The 17,534-nt window shown below is 43.2% G+C and overlaps 1 long non-coding RNA gene and 1 pseudogene across 1 annotated transcript in view; one reads left to right on the top strand and one right to left on the bottom strand.

Annotated features, from left to right (window-relative positions):
- Positions 1-17,534, top strand: part of LOC139823628 (uncharacterized) — a 310,568-nt gene that overhangs the window by 199,311 nt on the left and 93,723 nt on the right. The gene's annotated exons all lie outside the window — the stretch shown is intronic.
- Positions 952-5,600, bottom strand: LOC139823650 (uncharacterized; annotated as a pseudogene).

Raw genomic sequence — 17,534 nt, 5'->3', positions numbered from 1 at the left:
TCATGCTAGTAAGTATGGTAACTTGTTCGGTGGTAATCCTACTGTCGGTAAGTCACGCTAGTAAGTATGGTAACTTATTCGGTGGTAATCCTACTGTCGGTAAGTCGTTGTTCTTATGAGTAAGGTCTGACTAAAGTTTTCCTACAATCTAAAGAAGGTTTCAAATTTTCCGGGCGTACGAGAGGGTGGACGTAACAAAAGTAAAAAATATAAAATAAGTAGTGTAAAATAAGTATATATGTTTTATTATATTTTATAAAATTTTGCATCTTTCTTTATTTTTTGACTTGTTTTTTTTTCTCGTGATTAATCTTATTAGCATAGCCTCGCATACGAAATAATAAATAAAATTCTATGATTTGTGCCAACACCTTATCACCATGTTCCTCACATGGAAATATCAAGTTGAGTGTATATATATCTTTTATAACTAAATCATATACATCACTCTAATGACAATATTTAGAAAATAAATGTTCCACATATTTTAAAATATAATATATATTTTCATTTGGATGCAATATCTGCCCTTCTTTTTTAATATTTATTAATAAGGCTTTCGTGAAGGAATCTTGTTGTCCAGGATTTATAAATGAATTTTTACAAGTTTCACATTTTACAAATTTCAAAATGTGTTTGAACAAATATTCAGTAATATAATATATGACACAATCCAGGACTTCAGGTTGATCATAATTTTGATCTGTAAAATGTTGAAGTTGAACATCATTATTTTCAATTTCAACAGCGTTATCCAATTTCTCTTTCAACTTCTTTATTGTTGTTTCCTTTTCATGTGAACTATAGTATAAGTCTTTAATGTCTGAGATCGTAATTGCAGTTTTATTATTTGAATCTAGGACTGTACAATTTCCATATTGTGGTGGTTTAATCACACTGAAGACGCTTAATATTTTGTAAATTTGGAGAAAAGTAGGTGTTCCCGGGTGATCATTTGATCCTGCCGTATATCTTACTGTGCCAAAGAATCTCTAATAAAATGCAAAGAAAAATAAAAGATTTATAAGAATAATATACAGGTTTATTTCCTGAGCACAGGAAATAAAACTCACTCTGTATAATGCTGTTTAGAACCACCTAAAATTATATTTAAATATTTAAAGATGTAGAAGTTATTAAGAAAATTAATACAAGAAATAAGAATAAATGCCTTTTCGGTCAAAGCAGATCTTGATGCTTAATAATAATTATAACTAAATATTTCAGTTCTATAGACTGCGAGCCGATACGGTTTGTCGGACTTGAAACGCAATCCTAAACTGAGGCTAGAAATAATATCACAAGATGATTTGTGATTGTCAAATATATTATCGATACTTTAAGCATCTTAAAAAACTGTAAAGAATTGTAAAAAATTATTGCGAAAAATATTACCCCAGACATATTTAGTTATAATTATTATTAAGCATCAAGATCTGCTTTGACCGAAAAGGTTAATACTTATTTCTTGTATTTTTTATAAAAACCTCCAACGAGTCTTGATTCAATCGTCTTGTTAAGACACTATCGAAATCAGCATTGAGTATCAAATACTTCACTAAATCGAGTGTTGATTTTATAGTCACTCGAAGCCCCTCTGCAGTCTGTCTTGTTAAGAAACATTTGTCTGATATGGCACCATTTGTAAGATGTTCTTCCCAAGTATTTAATTTGATAAGAGATTTTTCTAACATCTAATACAAACATTCAATTTAGCATTATTATATTTTTTCATTAAGATAATTTATATTAAGATAATTACAGACTAATTAGTCGAAATTAAACTTACCTCGTAATGTTTATCTCCGATTGTCACACCTTCAGAAGATTTAATCTGATTTAGTGCATCAAACAAATCATTAATCCATTCACAAAAATTAGCTGTATTATCGCAATTTTGTAAATCAGGTAAAAAATGTTTATAAAATCGTAATCCACTGGCCATTGATTTACTAAAAACTTATACAAATCACTGAGTTATAATTCATTACTTTGCATAGAGTATTTTAGATTGTTTATGGACAAAATAATAATAGTAATAAGTTATAAATAGTAATAAGATCTTTTCACTTGAAGAGCTAATCAAACTCTCATTTTAGCCGTATTAGTGAGTGTTAAATGATTTTCTGTTATTTTCGGACATACACGCATTTCGGCTGGCAATGTTTTATCTTTATTATGCAAAATGCGAAAGTATTCCCATTTTACAGAAGCTTCATTTGGACTGAGCTAAAAGTTATAAGATATAATTTCAGATATTCTAGGATAAAATTATTTTTATATAAAGTTATTTATTATTATTAATTTTATATTATTTTTTTTATATTTTTTAACATCAAAGATTATCTTAATAGTGTTACATATAAAATAGTAATTTCATTTTTATTCTTACTTGTAACGTTGTACTATATAATCGATTTCTTATTGTTTTAATAAGATGTGGCGCATCCGAAAAAACGTATATATAACGTCCATCAATTGTAGGATGACTGAAACTATTTCTTAAATTATCTTTTTTTCCCGCATACGCCCACTGTGGTCCAAAATTTACGATTTATAGCTGCACCATCAGTAATTACGCCATGAACTTTAGCACCGATATTTTCTAATAATATGATGGCCTGTAATAAATAAGTACACAAATTTGCTAGTAAAATTCAGTACAATTTCGATTTCGTTAATAAATCTGATTGCATTGAAAACTTGAAACATACTTTACAAGTTTTGCAATGGTTTCTCCTGATACAGGTCCTTTAGATGCAAATACTCCAATTGGTTGGGAATAAGAGTCACTTATTGAATGAAACATGTGACGATACGCGTATTCGTCACTAGCGCTACGGCCCTGGCGGCCACCAAGCACATGTTCAGCGTGCGCTCCTGTGCCCAAGCGGTGGGGCAACCGAGCGGTGGGGCAGCCCCAGTGGTGGGACAGCCCCCACCGACCGCACTCGGAGTATAAATAGGGGACTCGAACCGACTCGAGTCACCAGTCCTGTCCGACTCCTGTTCCCGACACGACCTCTCTCCGAGACCGCTTCACCACGTTGGGCGCTCCCAACGACTTCCTCCGCACAGAGAACGGGTGCTCCCGTTCTCACCTGGGCGCTCCCAGGGTACGGGCCTCCCCAGCTGGGTGCTCCCGGTTGGCATTACCTGCCCTTTCCTGCCTCTGGGTCGGGCGCTCCCGACCCCCTCCGCCGTACGGAAGACGGGCGCTCCCGTCTTCAAGCCGGGCGCTCCCGGTGTACGGGCCGCTCAGTTGGGCGCCCCCGACTGAGCTCCTGACCGACCTGCCTACCCGCGAATCCGCAAGGCAGCCGTGCCTCCGTACTGGCCCGCGAATCCGCCAGGCAACCGTGCCCCCGTACTTGCCCGCGAATCCGCAAGGCAACCGTGCCTCCGCGCCTGTCCGCGAGTCCGTCTCTGTCCGACCGCGCACCAACCCGGTACACGTACACTGCGGCTCAGCGGAGCGACACACACACACACTGACACTCACGCCCTCCATCAAACTGTATTGTAAATAGTGTGAATAAATAGCTTTATGTGAAACTGACCAGTGTCTCCACGTTTTCTCACCCTGGCCTGGCGAGCGAATTCCGAGCGAGAAAACGCGAACGTTACAAACATTATCACTAAACCGTGATTTGCTTTTTCATCTAAATTCGTAGATTGTGGCCCGTCAATTCCAAAATCGACTAACCCAGTGTATGTGAGCCTTTTTGAATTTACATTAATACTTCCTCTAAGATGTATTTCATCCAGTAGAATTACACCATGCTTTTCTTTGTCTTCTTTTTTGTCTAATGCTAGTTTGAACATCTTGAAAAATTTTTCATCAAAACCGCAGGGTGTGTCTATTAAAGAAAGGTATCTGAAAAATGTATATATCAATGTGCTTAATAAAAAATTAACATAATATATTGGTACAAAGTTTATATAAGATTGTGTATCTTGTAAAATATCATATTACATATTTTACACTAACCTCCGTATAGTTCGAACACACGGAACAGGTAATATCTGGTTATTTCTTATAAATTCATATGTACTAGGTGATTTCATATGTGTTAGCATGCATAATAAGATCCACTCTTCACTATACCTTCGACTTTTTGGATTTGCATATTTTGCAGCTTTTAATATCTCTAATGTTGCACAAATTTGATTTCTAGGAATGTTGTTTTTTTTTAACTGTTCTTCTATGGTTTCTTCAGATCCTTTTTTAACTTTAGCCATACAATTAATTATTTCTATTTTTAATCTTTCTACTGTATATTTTGCTTTTTTCCTGGCTTTTTCTGCTTTACAATATTTTTTCTGCAGCAATATTAACTTCCGTTGACTATCTGTACTTTGTGCTAATTTAGTAAATTTAATTCTTTTGAGATCCTTAGTCATTTTTGCTCGATTGTATTTTCGCTTCAATGAGTTTTTAAGATTTGTGCAAAATATGCATATTTTTAATGTTTTACGTAGCAGCAATAGACATTTCCTATGTCTCCATATACCATGGATATCTTGAAAAGCTGTATCAGCTGTACTATGTACAAAATCTATCACCTGTTTACTAATATTAACGATACCTGAGCATATATTTAAGTTGTCTATAGAAAATAATGATTCTGTCAGCTGCTCCATTGTTCTAATGTTTTGGTGTATTTTCACATTTGATGGAATATTTGTAAATGGTTGCTTTAAGACATTTATGTTTAACTTTATGTTTTCATTGAGGATAACTTCTTTCGTTATTTGCATTTTATAACTGTCTTCGTCTTGTTTTATTATGCTGCATATTGGTAAAAAAAATATCAATAGTTTTAAGTCACTGTTTACATACTTAATATATGTTTATTGCTTCGGTATTTTTATTTCATTGCTATCTAGAATATGTATTATATCATGAAATAATAAAGATGAAGTTTGAGTTTCTGTTTCCAAATTGTGAGATACATCAAAATCTTGAGGATTTGTAGATATTTCAGATTGCTTATTATTTATTTCAGTTTCCTCTGTCCAAGAAAATATGCTTGGTACAGCATCTTTACGTAGACGAGGAATTTTATATGGAGCAGACTAAAAATATTATATCAGAATTACATTTATAAAATGTATGACTGGTATGACCGGTATGACTATTGATGCTATTGATATATTCGTTTATATACGTCTAATAGACTCACATCAAAAGTGAGGTTAAACCTGTATTGTTATGCGATAGCTTTAAATCTTTAAATTTAATTTTTACATTTTACAACTTTTATTCGATAAACAATTGACGTCTTATCTGACTATAAAATACTCAAATAACTGAGTGATTCAGTATCAATCGAGTGCAAATAAAAAGCAATTAATATTACTTACCTCACCAATAATATTTCCATCTTTGTCAAGAATTGTACAACGCCAAATAATTTCTTCTGCTAAGAAGTGTTTCTCACATACAGGTTGATGTGCTCGCACAATAACATTTTTTTTTTCAAAGCTGTTTGCCATAACTTAATCGAATTTTCATTTTTCGGCACATAAAAGAAATGCACTTTTTCATTATTCGAAGGGTACCCACTGGTACATCCCGGAGCTATGCAATGAGGCATATTGCTTAAAATTTCAACTATATGACACTAAATCTCAATATCTCCGAACTTCTCCGGACATTCACACGATTTAACCTACACCAGAACGATCTGAATATTACTACCCAAATGTAAACATGCATGAATGTTGCCAGCGCCATCTAGCGGATCATGGACACTTAAGAGGCCACGTAAAAGCTAGGATATAGGGCTCGTGTCAGGGGGCTGGGTGCGATCCCCGACCAGAGTTACCTACGCGCCGCCGGCCCATGCGTCAGGCGGCTAGACCCGCCGGCCACGACCTCGGAATATGTCCGAGCGGCCCGACGGATCTGTCCCACCCAGGTCGCCTGGCCCTAGCCTCGGAATATGTCCGAGCGGCCCAGGCGACTCTCCACATTTTGCGAACCGTGGGACCACGTCCCTGGTGTGCAATCACCAAGTGTAAGCCTCTCCTCCAACAGATCCAAGTCCACGTCCTGGGTCGGCTTGGAAGAGGGTTATCCCCTCTCCTCCTGCCGGAGCACCGGCGTGCAATGGGTGAAGGGGCCACCCACCCCGAACCCCACGATTTTTTATTAAGGTTTTTCTTCCTCTAGGCCGGTGGAAGGAGTAGAAACTTCCCCCTAACGGTCCCGGCTGACCGGGCGTTTGAAGTCCGGGTCGCCTTCCCCTACCGGCGATTGGGACCGACCCCTAGGCCAGTCCCTAAGGGAGTCACCGGGCTCCATTCTTCCCGCCACTCCGGTCCGTAGACCGGTGGCAGGAAGAGTGGACTCTCAGACCCCGCACCTCACCAACGGGTTACCACAGTGACTTCTACTAACAGAAGCCACTGGACATGACCCGCCGGATCCGAACGGGGAGCCCTCTCGCCGCGCCAAGGCGGTTCACCACGAGAGAGAAAGGAAGGACACCTCGAAAAAAAAACCACGGGGCTGGGTGGGTTTTAGATCCCTCGTCCATTGCACGTCGGTGCTCTGGCAGGGCGGGGGATCTGGGGTTCACTGTGGGCCGCCTGGGCCGCTCGGACTTATTAAGAGGTTGGGGCCAGGCGGGCCTGGGAGGAAGGACCCACCCGGACATCTTTCGGCGTTGGGGCCAGTGGTGTCCTGCCGCCGGACGTAAGGGCCGGCGGCGTGTATGGTAACTCACCGGTCGGCGACTGCAACCACTGGGGTTCCTCCTGTCCTCTCGCGGGCGGCGGGGACCGGGAATCGAGCTTGCTCGGCCCGGTTCTTTGGCTCGCGGAAGGGGTATGGTGAGAGGTTTTCCCTACCCAAAGTCGGCCGGTCGGTAGGCGGTTCCTGGTGTCGAGTGGGATTGCCTGCTCGGCGGCGGGCGGCTGGCTGCCTCGGCGGGCAAGGCGATGGAGAGGTTGCAGCTTCCTTTGCCCCATCCGTCCAAGGCGCTCCTCGCATTGCGGCGCCCGCTGCGGTTCCCGGGTTGTCGGAGGCCCGGGACCCCCGAAAGCCCATGGGAGAAGGCTTGCCTCGTCCATGGGTGAGTAAGAGGCCTGGAGTCCAGTGCCCCCATGATAATTCGGGGGCCAGTGACATAGCCAGTCCCTCGGGGCCCGGCCAGTCCTTAGAGGTTAGTCAGTGAGGGCATGTCCCTGGCTGGCGGAGCCGCAGCGGTTTGGGGTTCTAAACCAAAAAATGAGCGTTAATAAATCAAAGAAAGGTAGTAATAAAAAGAAGGTGTCGGTTTAAACCCTGTGGAGAAGAAAAGTATTGTCGTGGACAGTAAAAAGACTTCGATAGGGAGCGGGGGAGAGGGTGTTTTGTCCTTCCATTCTCCTAATAAACAACGGATGGAGGTGGAGGAACAAGAGGTGAAGTCAATATTTTATGACACGGGGTTGGACCTTAAATGTTCTCAGAGGGATGTGAGGGCGTTTTGTGCTGAGATAAGGAAAACCAAAACCCTTGCCTCGAAATTAGCAAAAGCAAGGGAGATTACGGATAGAAAAGAAGCGAAGAAGGTTAGGGAGTGTGCGATTATGTTCCCTGGGATAGCTGGTAAAACCATCAAGGAGTTATCTCTGGTTGAACATCGTAGATGAGGCAGTAATTGAGATGGGAGAGAGGCTTCGTAAAGCCATACATAGGAGAAATCTGGCGCTCAAAAAGAAAGTTGAGGCAGACCAAAAAGTGGTTAAACTTCAGGCCAAGGTGACTGAGCTAGAGGGCAAGTTAATGGCGGAGAGGAGTAGGTTGCCGGCAGCCTAGCGCAATGGAGGTGGAAAAGCTAGCTCCGCAAACAGAGGTAAGGGATGACTCCACCCAAACGAAGAAGCTCTCTGGGAAGGAGTCGGTTGTTGAAATTATGCTCAATGGCTTGGATCAACAATTAGAGGCAATAAAAAAGGAGATATGTTTCATGAGGGGGACAATAAGAGCAACCCCTGCAAAAGCTGGGGAAATATTGGTGGGCGCGATCGCGTTACGGACGGGATTGACCGCGGACGGGGCGGGAGGGCAGCGAAGGCTCTCCTGCCTCCTCCCTTAGGCAGTACGGAGAGGAAGAAGCTCCGCTCCTCCGGCCCGCGCGGGTGGCGCAAGGACTGGGGGAGTGAAGAAGAAGGGGGGCTCAGGGGTGACAGCTTGTGACCGGACGTCACTCTCTGGGTACGTGGATCACACGAAAATATGAAATCTCAGCCAGATTTGCCTATCAAACGGTCGCCACTCGGTCTGACCTTGAAGGTAAGTATCGAAATTATAGCACGATATTGCAACAATACTCCATTAATTCTCTTTTATTTTCAGGTTCTCGACGCAGGATGTCTCGACGCCCCGACGCTGCCTCCCCACTGCTGGATCATCGATGGACAACGTGGAACCACCCCCGACGGAACGGGTAAGTAGAAAATGTGTATGTTTAATTAATCGGCCAATTTCTTTTTCAGCTTCTCGCCCCGGATGGATCTCAACTGCCGCTGACTGTCCCAGATCCTCGCCTTATCGCATACTGGAATGCCGCTGGACAACGATGGATCGATGCCGTAGGACAAGGTAAGTCGCAGGTAAGTAATTCAAATTAACTTGACACTGCGTATATTAACAAACGATTGATTTATTTCAGATCGTCGTGATTGATTACAAAGATTGTCGCGCCGTATGCGCCTCACGCTGACACTTTTCGTCGAACGTTGTTATAATTGGTAATTAATTACCGCTCGCAATTGTTATACGAGTTATGTTTAACGCACAAGTACGCTGGAGTGCTTGGTTGTAATATATCGCTGCGCTAAACTACGCGCTAAGTCCGTATTGTATGAGCGAATCTTATATACGTGTTACCGCGACCACGATATCCGAGCGACTGCCTCGAGTTGCCGGGCTCTCCCGGCGTTCCCACCTCGGGATCTTTGCTCCCACCATCGTTGTTATTCACATCTCGGTACTTTTCCACGCCAGATGGTGAACGCTTTCTCTTTTCTTATGACAGTTTTTCGATGTTTTTGCGTTCGGTGTCGCCCGGGGTTCTCAATTCGGGCTTCGTAATTACTCGGACGCATACGCATGGGGCCCCTTGGACCCCGCTCCCCCGGTTCCCGAGTCCGAGGTTTGTGCGACCGAGTGGTCCCGCTGACCCCTCGGATCTTTCCCGGCGCCTCCCCTGGTGACCCTCCGACCGCTACTTCCCTCCGGAGTATCGCGGTTACCGACTTCCGGGGGTCATTGTTTTGACCCCGCTATCTCCGCGGCCGGTAGTATTATCGCGTCGCGGGTCGGGTGGTTGACGTCCGGGTCCCCCCTGAGGCGGACTCCGCGGCTCGGCCACCGGCTGTGACCGCCGTACCCCTATGCGCGGGGGTCATTGTTGTGACCCCGCAATCTCCGCGCCCGGTGGTATTAGCGCGTCGTGGGTCGGGTGGTTGGCGTCCGGGTCTCCCCTGAGGCGGATTCCGCGGCTCGGCCCCCGGCTGTGACCGCCGTACCCCTATGCGCGGGGGTCATTGTTTTGATTCCGCTATCTCCGCGCCCGGTGGTATTAGCGCGTCGCGGGTCGGGTGGTCGACGTTATGGTCTCCCCTGAGGCGGATTCCGGGGTTCGGCCCCCGGCTATGACCCCTGTGCCCTCGTTCGCGGGGGTCATTGTTTTAACCCCGCTATCTCGCGGGCCCTTCGCTCGATTTTCGCCGCGATCGTCCCTATCTCCTCCGCTCGGGTCTCCTGCCGAGGCCCGCTCGTTGTCTCATTCGGTCCTTCCTCTGCGGCTCGCCTGTCGGGGGTCAATCAGGCCCCGGTTCCCCTATTCGTCGCGTCGCTATATTCTAAGATAAACGCTAGCCATATGGGCTCTTCGGACTCGCTTATCCGGCATTTAGCATAAAGAAATATCGATGTCCGCTGCTCCCTTGGTTGCTGCTGCCCCTCGGGTGTCCACGGCTCCACGGCTAGGCGAACGGTTGCAAGCTCCGGCTGCCCCCTCGAGCGCCAAAAGGGATGCTAGTCAAAGGACTGGCAAAACAGGTGGGGCTCGCATGCCGGCTTTCCCTAAGATAGCGGCCGTCGGAGTGACGATCGTGGGGGAAAATCCGGCAACATACGCACAAGCGTTGATGTCCGCGAAGGAGAGGATCTCCCTTGCGGACATCGGTGTAGAGGCACTAAAGTGCAAAATAGCCGTCACTGGGGGCCTCCTTTTGGAGGTTCCTGGTAAGGGGTCCGTGGAAAAGGCGGACCTACTCGCAACACGGTTGCGGGAAGTCCTGAACGATGAAGAGGTACGGGTCATCCGGCCCTCCAAGCTTGTAGAAATACGGGTTGGGGGGCTGGATGACTTTGTGACGTCCGAGGACGTCGTGCGGGCGCTGGCCGGTGCTGGTGGGTGCAGAATCGAGGAGATTCGCGCTGGACCGGTTCGGAGGCCATCGAAAGGCATGAGCTCCTTATGGGCTCGTTGCCCAGTTAAGGCCGCAAATCCGTAATTAAAAATGGCAGGGTCATAGTGGGATGGAGCCGACATTGAGGTCTCACCGCCCCGCCCCCTGAGGTGTTATAGATGCCTCCAGGTCGGACATGTCCGACTGGCATGCACCTCCACGCCGTAGACCTGCGCCGTTGCGTCACGCCGCCGCCGTCGTCTTTTTGGCCACGCCGCCGACGCCGACGTTTAGATATTATATCAGCGGCGGCGCGGCGTATGCTGCTGCTCTACTTACCGAAGTTTGCCGAACTCGGACTTCGGAGGCAGTAGGCAGCCGTCAGTTCAGGCGGACGCAGAGTCACGTGGTTGAGACTTCTACTATTTGAAACAATTGAAACCCGCCTGCGCCTATAGTTGCGGTTGCAAATTGCGATTCTTTGCATGTTGCTATGAATCAATGAATTATGGCAAACGGCGCCGTGAATATTAACAGATTGTTAGTTGCTGAGTTATCTGTCGCACCACTCGCATCGAAAGAAAAGCCAAGCAAATGTTGGGATATTTCGGGAAATTGACTCATACGAAGGACGGGAAAAGGAAGCATATTGCCTGCGACAAAGTGTTTTGTGTTCCATGTCTCAAGAAAGCTCAAAGCTTTCAAAAGTTCCACAACCCGCACCAAATCAGCTGCGAGAAGACGTTGATGTCGATGATCCTCTTCCTCTTCCAGTTGTGCATGAACTTTTTGGCAGGTAAATTGCGTTCCACTTTACTCATGTTTAATTTGGGCTCGGTGAAAATGGCCAGTGCTTATAATTTTGGCATAGCTGCTACTTGCTCTTACCGTATTTTGGAAAGCGAGACCCAAGACCCTTGTCGCATAACTCAAAGTTGCCCGCACGTTGATCCATCCACTCTATCCAGTTCCAGAGGTGACGCTCTTGCTCGCTGCAGGGTAAAACAAAGTACGAACAGGGTTGTCGTTTTTAAAAGTTTTAGAGAGTTTTGTAAACAATTTTTTTTCAATAATTGTCTAGAGCAATTCGGTTCTTTATAGCGTTTTGGGAGCTTTTAGTCCCTCATTCATTACCGTTCGTCTGTGGGTCAGGATCGTCGATCGATCTACTGTTCTGTCAGCTGTTAACTATTTCTGCAATGGAGCATATTCATATAATTCGTAATACGATACGTATCGTAGCGGCACACAAAAGCGTTTGTTTCAAATTTACCCGAATTACCCGAAATGTGCGTCACGCATTTCACGCAATCACGCTTATTCATGCAGCGTCACTTGTTGAACACAGTTATTACTGCCAAAAATTTAACGAGTTTTTCTTTTCAGCTTCGCCGTTAAGAGTTATTCTCTCTCGGTCAGCACCGGCGACTTCGCTCGCCACCTCAAAGATGACCATGAAATAGATGAGGTTAAGAAAACCCACAAAAATGCAACTCTTATAAATTTCTTCAGCCCGCAACGAAAGAATACCGGCACCTTAGTGCGAGATGATCGCTGGTTTCTTGCACAAAATTTGGCGATGATGTGTTGCCGCGACCTTTTCCTCTTTGATTTTGTATGTGGCGAGGGAATGATGGACTCTGTAAGGTAAATGGTAGACCTCTGTAAGGTAAATGATATTTTTCTAAATTCCCTAGACAGCACACAATATTCACAAAATATTTTAGAAATATAGATATTAAATATTTTATAAATATTCTAATGTCCGCGATTTTCAGGTATAAAAAGGATTATGACATTATGATAAATATCTAAAAATATTTATGAAAGATTTTGATAAATATTTTTCATAAATATTTTTATATATTTTTCATAATTTTTGTCACACCTGAAAATTGCGGACATTAGAATATTTATAAAATATTTAATATCTATATTTCTAAAATATTTTGTAAATGTTATATGCTGTCTGGGTCTTTACTCCGCATTAAAATTAATCAAATCAGTGGCGAATCCATAATCCATGACATGACCTTGTCTTGGGAGTGGTTAGGCTTTTAGGTAGTAGGATTTTAAATAGGCAAATAGGCACATAATTAGCCTATCTTCCAGGAGGCGCTAAATCGTAAGGCGTTTTGAGATGGGTTCATATCCAGTATCGGGTTCAGAGTTCAAAGAGGGAAGCCGTTGCCCTCTGGAAACGCCTGAAACGCCATAAAGCGCCGCTTGAGAGGTAGGCCACCGGCGCAATCTGCCCTTGTGAGTAAACAACTCCAGACTAGAACTAGAGGCAGTGGCTCCCTCTAAACCAAGCTTCTAGATCTGCCCCTGATCATGACTCATGACTCATGACCTTCTTATTAATCTTGGTTGTATTTTACACGTCAATCAATTATTTCTGTATGTAAAAAAGCGCGGAATTAAATTTGAACTTTTTTACAGAAATATCGCGTAATCTCGCAGGATGAGTCTTCCAGACCGGACAACTGTGTCCAGAGGTGTCCTAGACGACGTCTACGAGAGCATGGTTCAGGAGATAAATGCTGTAGTAAGTCTTCCTCCGTAGCATTACTGTTTTCAAGCAAAAAATTACACAATATTTTATGAGGTACTGCAAAAGTATCCATAATAACGTTTCGGCTCCACTATGAAAAAAAAAGAAAAATATATTTAATTGATCGTTAAAAGAAACCGAAAAACAGAGAGCTTACCTCAAGATCTGCAGCAGTCAAGAAAGTACAAGAATTAACAAGTCGTAGCAGTCAGGCGTGAATTCGAAGAGTCGCACATATCGGAAATTAGATGCGAGAATAATTTTCAGTCATACGCGTGTCGGTTGGAAACGAAGTGAGTCAGCGGGTCGCAAGTATGTAGGTCAGAAACGTTATTATAAACAAAGTAACAAAAGGTCAAAACCAAAAGTTAAATATTATTTATGATGGACAAGTATGCGTGGTGCTTCCTAAACACGCTCTATATATACACATTTAATTTTATACTACTTCGACTTCTTATTATTTTTTACACTATATTTTACTAACACTGACATTATTATATTTTACTGACAACGCACAAATCATGTAAGTTACTTAGATTTTTTATTTTTATAGTTCCTTTGTTATTTATAATATTTAAGCGATCGCAATACAAAAATAGAATTCCTTTTCTGCCTAGTCTTCGGTTTTTGTCTTGCGAGTACAGTGTCACGAATTGCCTGTCGAATGCTTGTGAAAGAGTTCACCTGAAAAGGGTCCGAATTTGGACCAAAACGTTGTGATTTTTTGTAAATAAATATGCCAGTCATAGTCAATTGAAGTTTGGTGATATTATATATATACATATATATATACATTTATATATATATGTAGGTCTAGAGGTATGTTCCGGGACTGTTTACGTTTTTTGAAATGTACAGTCCTGGAATATAACGCATATATATGTAATCAGATTCAAAAAATTGTCCCGAAACGTGCCGTAGGACATGAATTTTTTCCAGGACAGTCCTGGAAACTGCCAAATGTCCTGGAATATACTGATGTAAAAAATAAAAGTCCCGGAACATACTTCTGGACCTACATATATACATATGTATGTACATATATATATAGTAATAAATAAATAAATATGAAACAAATGCAAAATAATTCGAGTAAAAGAATATATTCAGCCAAAACATGCATTTGTTTAATTTGACGACTGTCAATAGTCAAATATTAATTCTACATTTGTTTCTAACAGATTCGTATTCAGTGACCTCAAAAACTGTTAAGTAAGCTAGCTCAATGCAAAAGTAACTTTAATTCTTCTAATTCAATTTCAAGTTAAAATAATTTTTAAATTGTTATTAATATTGTACATTTTAAAGAGTCTTTTTAAAAAATCGAACTCCACAGTTTTGTTGGAAATTTATTAACAATTAATTTAAAAAAAAAAACGTTTCGATCAGTTAAGAATTACGGTCTGTAGCGATTTTTGAACAGTAAATTTCTATTTGTTCCCACTGTGCGCCGGGTCAAAATGAGGTTGGACGCCGCCGCCACCAAAATTTAAGTTGGCGCAAAATTTAGGTCTAACAGGAAACTTTGTCGCACGGCAGCATATACAGATCCTGCTGCTGTATGGGCATTCGTATCTCGTCGTTGTGTCCGAACGTCGTGTTGACGTACGGGTTATACATGTGAGTCTTGATTCCGACGATGCGCTCGTCGAAGATCGGCTCACCGCCGATACTCAGGATGTTGGCCATGGTCTTTCTTTTCGATGTAGAAACGACGTGACGGCGGAGCGTTTCTCACGGCGAGACCCAGCGATCGTAGGAACCTGACATTGGTGTTGCTGAGAACAGCTCTCCTTCCTCCTCCTCCTCCTCCTCCACTTCTTCTCTTCCTTACGCTTTCGATTTCGTCGTAGAACGAGCATCTCTTTCTCTCTCTCCCTCTCTCCCTCTCTCCCTCTCTCCCTCTCTCCCTCTCTCCCTCTCTCCCTCTTTCCCTCTCTCCCTCTCTTCCTCTCTCCCTCTCTCTCCTTCTCTCCCTCGCTCCCTCTTTCCCTCTCTTCCTCTCTCCCTCTCTCCCTCTCTCCCTCTCTCCCTCTCTCCCTCTCTCCCTCTCTCTCTCTCTCCCTCTCTCTCTCTCTCCCTCTCTCCCTCTCTCCCTCTCTCCCTCTCTCCCTCTCCCTCTCTCCCTCTCCCTCTCCCTCTTCCTCTCCCTCTCCCTCTCTCTCTCTCTCTCTCTCTCTCTCGTTTCTGTGAGTATTACTTGTGTCACGCTGTTTCCTTGCTCTGATATTTGTGAAACACCATTTCTGCTGTAAGTTGCCTCCGGGCGGTTTTGTTGCAGGTTTGAGCAGGTCTCTGGTTGCTTGTTAAGAATAGATATAAGGTGTTTCTTTCCCAGCAACTTGAATGTTGGATATTTCGAGGTAAAGATTGCTTCTGTTCTAACCTCTATCTGTCTGATTTGTCATCTGGCGAGGATTTCTGTTGCGCATGCTCATGGTTTCTGCTTCTTATTTCTCTGCGCATCGCTATTGGTGGACACGTGCATGAGTTGCCGCTTTCACCGCTCTCTCTGTACTCGGCTGCTATTGGACGGACAAAGAAGTGTGACACCGATCGAACAGCTGTAGCATATATGATGTTCTTTGCGTATTTCATGCCTGCTGCATGATCAGTGTGCCTAGTGACATTTAGGTTTAAGTAACAAGTAAACTTATAACACATGCAGCCAACGTGCACTAAGTGTAGCAAGTCAATTGCGCACAAGTCGATTGAGTGCAGGGAGTTTAGGAGGATATTTCATCCTGGTTGCATTAGGGCGTATTCAGTAAATAGATACGCGGATACTTCCTGCAAATCATTATTAGCGTCACTCGACATACCTCCTCTCACACCGGGAACTGAGGAGAGCGCACAGTCATTTGACTTTGATCTCAGGAACATGGCCTCTTCTGTCGACTCCCGCACTCAATCGAGCTCACAAGCCACGACGAATAAGTTGTTACATGGACTGAGTGATAAACTGGCCGGATTCATAGATAGTCAGCTGCGCACCAACAAAGAAATAACCGGAGAGAGGCGCTGGGCGTCGAGCGGGACGGACGTGTCCCTCGGCAGCTCCATATAAGTAGCATAAAAGTGTTTTTGAAACCTCGTTTTTCTTTAAGTTATTGCTACGTGACTGTTTACGCCGTGTTTCTGGCCCGATTGATATATAATTTATCTTAAAATCTATTGGGATTGTTAATATATCAGTGAATTTTATATCTTACATGGCTACACTCGTCCATCTCGCGGCACTCGAATACGTGAAGATTATGAGGTCCTGAAAATGTGATTTCAATGCCCTTTTCTATTAAATATTGTTATATGGAGCCTTGTGCTTCATTTCTGCTTTGATTTATATGTCATTCCTCATGGATTATATCGGGATTATTAAGATATTAATAATTTTATAATATCATGCGGCCACACCCGTTGTGACATTCAGTGATTAAATATATCGACAATCCGAAGGATATCATAGTAAATTGATCAAAGTGACGCTCCTGCCTGTGTTTGTGCACTTTCCCATACGTATATTATCATGGTCTTACAAAGAATTTCATTGAAAATTCAATAATTAACTTTGGTGCCACATCCGTATTCGACAAGATTTGGCAACGATACGAGAGACATGGCTCTGCCTATCATTAGATGAAGGGATATCTTACTGGACTCTAGCGTAATAGAAGGAAGCATATATAACCTAAGAGGGATGAATTTACTATAAGATGTTGGATGTTAGATAATATTATTAACTGCGGTGAGTCTTTTCGTATGAGTGTGAGATACCGTCTCCTGCGTTTTTGTTAGCTACCATTGCCGATATGTTCACATGGCAATCTGCCTATCGCATAATGGCGGATCTGCTCGGTATCCCACGGGCCTTTATCGGCTGCCGTTGCATCAGAACGCGTATTCGCGAATGGCGGCTGTAACGTTGTCTCGACGAAAGTGTCGTGAGCCTAAAAATGGCCGACTCGCGTACTTGAGACTCATGGAGGATATATATGCACGGCCTTTGGGAGTGCCGACTTATCGGTACAATTATGTTCCTCGCTGGAACATATTAGCATGGTATTCGCGCCCCGGGGTTGTGCGATGATCGTTTCGGGGACTGTGAGAAATACCCGCGTACAATCCGGCTTACTCATAGATTTATTACATGCATTAACCTAGTATTAATCATGCGGGTATGTTCTGTTCTTTTTGCGCTTTATTGTGCGACTCGCGTCTCTGATATCGTCTTCGTCTTTGCGAGAGGTTCCCGTGTTTACCCGGTTATCGATATACGAGTTTAATATAATTATGTGGTTATAAACTTTGTTCTTCACATATAGCAATTGTTAAATGTTCTCGTTTTATTGTGGTTGTTTTTTACAGCTGTATCTCTGTTCTGTCTTATTTACATGCGTTGCAAATAAATAAATAGTTATTTAATATTATGTTTATACTGATGTACCTGGATATTGCATATATACTATATACCATTTTGACACATTATTTGCAAGGAGTCCTAAACTGTCTCTTGCGGGACCATAGTATTAACGATTGATAAAGTATCGTAATGATAATGGCAATA

Source organism: Temnothorax longispinosus, unplaced genomic scaffold (assembly GCF_030848805.1).
Source record: "Temnothorax longispinosus isolate EJ_2023e unplaced genomic scaffold, Tlon_JGU_v1 HiC_scaffold_15, whole genome shotgun sequence".
In the NCBI taxonomy this organism is placed as follows: Eukaryota; Metazoa; Arthropoda; class Insecta; order Hymenoptera; family Formicidae; genus Temnothorax; species Temnothorax longispinosus.
The sequence above is the reverse complement of the archived record's forward strand: the minus strand, read 5'-3'. Positions and strand labels throughout refer to the sequence as shown.